The following is a 7,891-nucleotide window of genomic DNA, read 5'->3' as shown; positions in this document are numbered from 1 at the left end:
TCATCATGTACTGACCTCCAAAAGCACCCGGACCGCTCCCACAGTACAATGATGTCACTTGGGAGATGCAGGGGTATGGGAATTTACAATCTGGGTTTTAGGGTTCATAAACCACAGATGTGCAAACATGGAGAAAACACCCACACAAGGAAAGGATAATGTGCATCATGTGACAAAGGCATGAGCTGTGCTATGCAGTATGTGTCTGTGCACGTCGGGTGCTTGAAAAACACTGGAGGCATCAAGTCAGTACCAGGCTGTTACAATGACAACAAAAATCACCAATATGCCTCCCAGCCAAAGGGTTCAATCAGGGCATTTGAGTTACTGTTACTCTCTTTGGCAACTTGATACTTACTGTAAATACATTATTTTTGTTTGGCTTCTACTCCAGTTTACAAAATATCGATAGCTTCTTTGTATTGGTCTGATAAATCTTCCACTTGATACAACAGCTTATATGGGCTTACTGCAAACAAACTAGAGTTAGAAAGCATATTTATGCTCCATATACAATAATCTACAACAGAGCCACAAATATTTTGGTTTTATCTCAACAAAAACAAAAAAAAAAAAATAAGCGCCTTAGCAGATACTGTATCCTTTAAAATTTTTTAAGAGCTTTGCATGTTTAAAATTAAACCTTATTATCTTATCTTATACTGCTCTAAGGGCTTACAACTGGGCCTTGGTGCTGCCCCCTAGTTAATCCACTGTTGTAAATACAGCCTTTGGGCAGCTCCCTCTCTACACAGTTCTTTCTGGGAGCAAGAACAATGTGTCTGAAATGACCACAATAAAAGAGAATAATGGCCCCTCTCTGTGACTTAATACAGATTTAAGAGTAGCAGTCTGAAGCCCGAGCTTTTGGCTTGTAAGGATCATTTGCAAACAGGACATCGTTATCTGAAAAAAAAAAAATGGCCATGTTGAAGAAAAAAAAACAACCCCATCAACTATTGCATCAGTACACATGAGGTCGAAAATTAGGAAAGGCATAATAGGTTAATTTATTATATATATTAACAAATATATCTCTCAATATATGTCAGCTTGTCAAACCCTCTCATTATAACTACAATATTGGAAAATATTTCTTCAGAAATCAGGCTTTAATACTGACTCTAAATGAGGAACTAAACTGTTCTTTCCCACCAATGCATTTGTTTTATATCAGACAATTTCAACTATCGGAACAGAACAAAGTAGAGGAACATGCATAATTTTACTTCTCCTGTCTGGTTCTAGTTCTCAATTAAAACAAACAAACAAAACTGGCATACCCAGCGCACACTTTGGCAATAACTGTATGTGCAATTGTTAATGTAGTTTTGTGGCTGTGTTGTAAGCTGCACTTGAAAATGGTTGTCTCTTGTGGCTGTAATTCTTTTATCTGTCTGTGTTATCTTCCACTCCTTTTTGTGTCTCAGCTGCAATTTGTCTTGCCTGATGATAACACAAGCCTCACTGCCTCCATCTCTTAAGAGTATCCTGATCTTTCAAATGTGTCTTGACATGATCAGATGAAGCAGATACTGGTAAAATATTATGTATTAGTTGTTAAGCTACAACTGTAGCTTGCCTCCACCAGTGTATGAATGTGAGAGTGAATGAATAGTGGTATTGTAAAGCGCTTTGGGTGCCTTGAAAAGCGCTATATAAATCCAATCCATTATTATTATTATTATTAAGATGTTACTTAAAAATGTAATTATGCTTAGCTATGACCTTTCTCTCGTTGAACTGAAACATGCTGAGTTAGACAGTTTCTGTTAAGCACAGAACTGAAATTGTTCCATGCTGTGGCTCCTGTTGCTGCACGGTTTGAGCCCCCGGGGTGAGGCAGATTACAGGATGAATGGGATGGATTGAAAAGGCACAGACACCACTTTGAGTCACGCTGTGGGAATGTGATGAAACTGCACACTGATTATCGCCTTGGACGCACAACAGCAAATACATGTATGGACACAGAGACCTAAATATATTCAAACACTGACATATTTGAGTGAGAAACATTTGGGTGTTTTTCCTCCTTCAAAAGGTTAAAATGAAACTGCTGACAACCGCATTCAGGGCATATTTCAGGAAGGGATACAATTTGAGGTCACACCTGTTAGTCAAATACAAAAGGCTCGCCTATATGCTCACAACTGGCACTGACACATGTTCTTGTATGTATATGTACAGACCTGATGGGAACAGGTGGAGAGATGAAGATCACAACACATGCATAAGATCCAGACTTATATACCACAGGCACAGCTGAGATATACGCACATTTCATGTAGGTCCTCCTTACTGAGACATAAGAAAGATCCACACACACACACACACTTTAAAATACATTTCCAATATCTGTCTCAATAGTGGTGTGAAAGACATGCAGGAAAATAAAAAATATATAATTGTTTTGTCTGGCTAAGAAATAAGAAGTCTTTGTTATGGCTCTGTTGTCTGTTCCAGCTCCAGATTCAAAGCTTTGTGCTTTACTGCTGTTTTCCTCATATGGAGCAGGCACGCCCATCCTCATCGACTAGTGGCGGAGCCCATCTGGGATCTCACATCTGATTGGCTGGAGGGCACACCAGGGAGTATTTGGGAGGTTCTCCTTTGTTTACATGCCAGTAAAGAAACCCCCAAAAACAACTGTTACCTTGAGCGACCAGACAATCTTTAGTTAGCCAGACAGACAGACAGGGGTGCAAGCTGACTGTGCGGGCACACGCATATAGAAACAATAAGGGTCCCAGGTATCCAAAAAACAGGCTAAATGAGGAGCTTTGTTCTCTCTGATTCAATTAAGTGTGCTCGTCATGACAGAAAATGTACCTGTCCTAAGTAAAATGTATCTGTATAAATCTATTTATACAGGCCTGTATAAATAGATTTATACATGCATATTTTACAGACAGAAGTCTTGATCTTGTGCTTTTGCCTGATGAAACTTCCAAAATCAAGTATACGCACCTTGAAATCGCAGTCATTTTCAAGTATTAGTAGAATGGGGATCTCTTCTACTGTGGAAGTGTAGCTATGTTCCTGTTTGTGTTAAAGAAAGGACCATATATCTTGATATGGGCTTACAATGAGCTTAATCCAATACATTGAGCTCAGACTCCCAATCGCGATATAGCCGCAAGGAGGAAAGCATTTAGAGTCAGTGTGCATGCCATCCATTCTCCAATGCTATGCAAAGTGGTCAGCACAGTAATGGTGCTTTATTGTGATTGAAGCTCTGGCGTAACAGCAGGAAAATCAATGGGATTCTTTGAGAGGCAGAATCGCTGTAGGTGTGTGCACTTGTCTCTGCTTCAGGCTTTCCTTTCCATGCACCTTAATCTGTCTTTCATGAGTAAATCAGTCTTGAGCATGCTTAAACAAGTCTCTCCATGTCTGAGTTGCCACAGCCCCCCCCCACACACACACACACACAGATGTGCATGCCACACAAGTGCTATATCAAGATACTCGGCATCTGAACCGTGACACAGCCAACTGTAAAACCGCTGCAAAAAAACTGCAGCCGAGTGAAAGATCCTTCGTCGATCCTGCTTTTGGATTGCATCACTTGTGTTTATGTTGCATCATAATATTTAATTCAGCCTTTACGGGCGCAAATTGTTTTTGAAAAACTGTAGAGCCAGATTAAAATGCTAAGCAGCTCTCTAAAACAGTTGTAGAAAACATATTTTAAGAAAGCAGGCTTAAGGAGTCCTTTAATGCAAACCAAACATTTTGGTATTTTATATAATGACACTGAACTAACTTTATTATTAAACCTTGAGGAGTACACTAGAATAAGTACAACTATTTTGGCTTTAAGCCTGGAAACTATTTAGCAAATGCTTAATGTCATTTAATCATTGCAGTTAGTAGATGATGGCTGATTGAATACACTGTCCTTACACTTGCTGATATTCTTTAATACCTGCTTAGGAAAGGACAAAACCAAAAGACCCAAACAAATTACTCTAGCAAACATCTTGAAAAACAAAGTATTCCTATGACATAAGCATCAAAACAGGAGCACTGTGGCACATTTGAAAAGCTTTAAATAATATTACATACGTTAAAAGTGGCACTGGACAGAGTGAGGTGGTGTTTGGTAAAAATGCTTGAAGACTTTACTAGAGATCCTCTGAAATCTTTCTTAGTTTACAGGCTAATTACAGGGTTAAATGCTTAAAAACATTTGGTACAAGGTAGTCTTCACCAACAAGGCCTGAGCTTGAGCTTTCCTGACTCAAACACCTTTATTTTCCTGAGGTCGGTTTGACTCCTTGACATGGTCTCTAACTCTGTAATGATATATCTGAGAAATGCACCAAACCACTAATGGACACTTGCTATTATAGAATGGAAACTCAGATATTTCATTCACATATTTAAATTCCTTTGAGTGCAATGATAATGAAGCAGGCAGCTTTTCAGTTATAACACCCACCACACACACGCACACATACACAGTGACGGCATCAGCTCTTACGGGAAGACAGCAAAGACAGACCTAGTAAGAGAAACAGGAGAGAGAGAGAGAGAGAAGAAGGAAGGAGGGGGTTCAAAGATCAGAAAACAGATGTAAATCGTTTCGCAAACTCTCCTCCAAATGACTAACACATGTGCAAAACTTTCCCCTCCCTTTAGCACAAACACCCACTACCACACTCTTAGAAGCCATTCACCTAAACGGCGACAAACTCACTCAAACCACCTGCTTTTATCGCCTCTCTTCTCACTAAAACATCAGATCGCCAGAGTTAAACTACCTCACCTTAGGTCTACTCTGCACTATTTACCAAGCTGCTAGTTTGCCTCCACCCAGCAATCACACATACATGCGCACACACAGACACTCAACCCTCTAGCTCCAGCTGGGGTTTGCCCTGTTTGCTTACTGTTGTTAAAATTTAACAGAAACATAATTCACTATCAAAAAGAAATGCCTCAAGTTTTAGACTTGCAGACCTGTTGCCACTTTAAAAATAGACACTCTCACACTCACATGACAGTTGTTCTGCCTGATGACAGCACAGGCCAGTTTGTCAGTTCTGAATGAAGCCATGTGCTTAGACCTAACCACTCCTGTCCCATTCCACTCAGAGTCTGACTCACTGATTCAGTCACCCATAAAATGTGGTCTCTTCGCATGTCATTTGTCTCTCCGATTGATCTCCTTTCAACAGTAAATACTGAAGTGCTATGTACAGGTTATGGTAGCTGATAAGAAAAATGGAACAACGAGAAAAAAAAACAAAAAACGTCTGGTGGTACAAACTGTAAACACAAAATACATGGTTTTGGGGTAAAGGATTATGAACTGGCTTAAAAGCAGGAGTACCATATGCAGCCTTTGCATTGGTTGCATTTTAAGCCCTCACAGGTTCACACAGATACAGAAGGGGAACTATAATAAAGGCTTTTCCCCTCTGCTGTTTCCTCAAAGTATCAAGTGCCACAAACGCTACCTGCTCAAAACCAAACTGTTGTCTGTGCGTGTGGAAACAACAACCTCAACGTGTTTGTTCCTCACTGTCCCGTCGGCTACAGTCATGCGCCGCAACAAAAGGAGACAATGAAACAAGAGTTTGTATTTCTGCAATCTCATTCTCTCTCTTCTCCGGCTTGCTCGTTTGCCCTTAGACACTTTCTAGTTTCGAAACCCCAAACCGGTCGCTTAGCTATACCCGCGCCGCTTTTTTTGTTAGTGCACTTGTGAAGCAAGCTCACGAGAAAAACAGCACGAGCTCCAGCCACGCGCGCGCGCGCGCGCATACACACACACCTACCTCAAAGTCGAAGCCGACGCGACTTGTCCAACTCGGGTTGTTTAATATTTAAAGTGACAAAGTGGTTTGAGCCACATCGGTGCGTCTCCGGGTCACTTCTTGGGGTTGAGGTGTGTCTCCCTGTGGAATCTGTTAGCTCCGGCTCCACATACACTCAGTCAGGACCCATAGAAAATGTAAATTTAAACGGGGTGGGAGGGATGGAGTTACGTCACACAGGGGCTCCTCCTCCTCCTCTTTCTTCATCTGCTCCGGAGAGAAGATGAGTGGGGACTCCTCGAGCTCAGGGCGGGGCGTGCACGAATTGAACGTTACCAGGTTTCTTACTGAAAACTGGGCTATAGGTGACATGTTTATCTAAAGCCAGTGGCCTTGTAAAAATTATGTAACGCGTGGAGGGACCAGGCATCAACAACTAAATCTTCATAAATCGTGTGACACACAACATGTATGTATGTAAACAGAAATTTCCCAGCCTCGTGAAAGCATAAATTGAACTGTAATTTGTTTTAGGGAAGTTCTGATATGCAATCTTTTTTATTCCTTTTGTGCATTCTCTTTATCTTTTGCAATAACTGCTTCCTGTTATTACAGCTGCTAATCACTCTGGCGATCACCCATGTGAATACATTGCTTGATAGCACACTTGTTTTTTGTTTTTAAGGACACGTTTTCATATGTATTGACTTTCATATGAGCTAACTAAGATCTTGGACATTATCTCAATATGTAAGAGCAAAAATGCTGTGTTACCACACCTGATCATCCACATATTATATCTGGTATTCTATAACAGACTTATTGTGTATTAAGCAGGCCCAATTACATGTGTAACTGTAAAAATCTGTTTGTTTCTGTACTTTAAAGTTGCAACAATTTTCACTTTGAGTGGAAAAGGGCCCAAAGCTTTTCTTAAAAACGTCCTTATGACCTTTACGACACACCGTTCTGTGGCAGAGCTTCTCTTTGATTGCAACACATCAGCCTGCTGCCTGTTATTTTTTTCTGCAGAATGAGTATGGTGAGCATTATTTGTGATAAAGAGTAATCTGCTTACTGATAAAGGGCCTGTGGATCTTCTTATCCCCCCACCCTTGTCCTTCTGTTAAATCGGCTCACTGAAACCCCTAGTTTCATGGTGATCTGTCCCTTTACATTGCCTTGCTTATTTCAGGGGAAAACCCTATGTTTTTCTTGGCTACCTCTCATTGTGATGGATCTCTATTTCATAAAGCTCTCAATTCTTGTACAACTACCAGACCAGGCTTACTGGAAATCACACAGACACACACAAAAAAGCGCAAAATGGCCCAAGGGTCTGGTTTGAAATCTAAACACGTGGGAGGAGGGGGGTCCAGAGAAGCAAAACATTCCTACAAAGCTTGTCATAACCTAAGACAGAGGTGACTAAGAGTTTTCTGCTGAACAATGGGGTGAATCACGAGAAGGGTCGTCACTGGCAGAAAGGACACTCCCTCCAGAGACCACCACACTTAAAGCAGAAAGCATGCAGGAAGCAGATGTGCGTAAGTGTGTGACTGCGGTTGCATGTAAGAGAATAAAATCTCTATGAAAAATCAAAAGTCGGAGCAACGACTGTCAAAGAGTTTTATAAGCCAACCTCAGCATGCTGTTTCAGATGTATTCCTCCTGCTTAAAGTGACAGTTTTGACATTCTGGAAAATATTCATTGTCTTGTGCATAGAAGAGAGAAAACTCTACACATGAGACTGTGGTGGATGTTTTTGGAAACTATCATACTATGATAGGTGTAGTTAAGACTTTGATCTTTCGATTCTAACAAACCTCTCTTAAATGAAAAGTACAAAATTTCTCAAAATGTTCACCCATACTCACTTAAAACTTAACTTAAAACTTAACTGAGCCTTAATTTCAAGAATATAGCCAACATGAAATAATCTATGGTTTATATAAATAAAAGAACAAGCAAATTTTAAGTTTGAGGTTTAGTCTTTGCCCCAAGGGAGGAAGAAGGTACTTCCTCATTGCTAAGGTGACAAACCAAACTACTTTGTCACCATCGGAAAACTAGATCAGAAAAGATATCACATCTGTCACCAGATCCGTTTTTGGTGGCTATA

At 40.5% G+C, this 7,891-nt stretch overlaps 1 protein-coding gene across 1 annotated transcript in view; it reads right to left on the bottom strand.

Moving 5' to 3' along the window:
* The window catches only part of fam107b (family with sequence similarity 107 member B), a 15,314-nt gene extending 9,319 nt beyond the window's left edge, over positions 1 to 5,995 (bottom strand). The window contains exon 1 of the mRNA XM_005729869.2: positions 5,790 to 5,995. The gene's annotated coding sequence lies outside the window, so the exon portion shown is untranslated. The remainder of the gene's footprint in view (positions 1 to 5,789) is intronic.
* Between the last annotated feature and the right edge of the window lie 1,896 nt (positions 5,996 to 7,891).

This window comes from Pundamilia nyererei, unplaced genomic scaffold (assembly GCF_000239375.1).
Source record: "Pundamilia nyererei isolate P.nyererei 1_Seehausen unplaced genomic scaffold, PunNye1.0 scaffold00035, whole genome shotgun sequence".
Lineage (NCBI taxonomy): Eukaryota > Metazoa > Chordata > Actinopteri > Cichliformes > Cichlidae > Pundamilia > Pundamilia nyererei.
The sequence above is the reverse complement of the archived record's forward strand: the minus strand, read 5'-3'. Positions and strand labels throughout refer to the sequence as shown.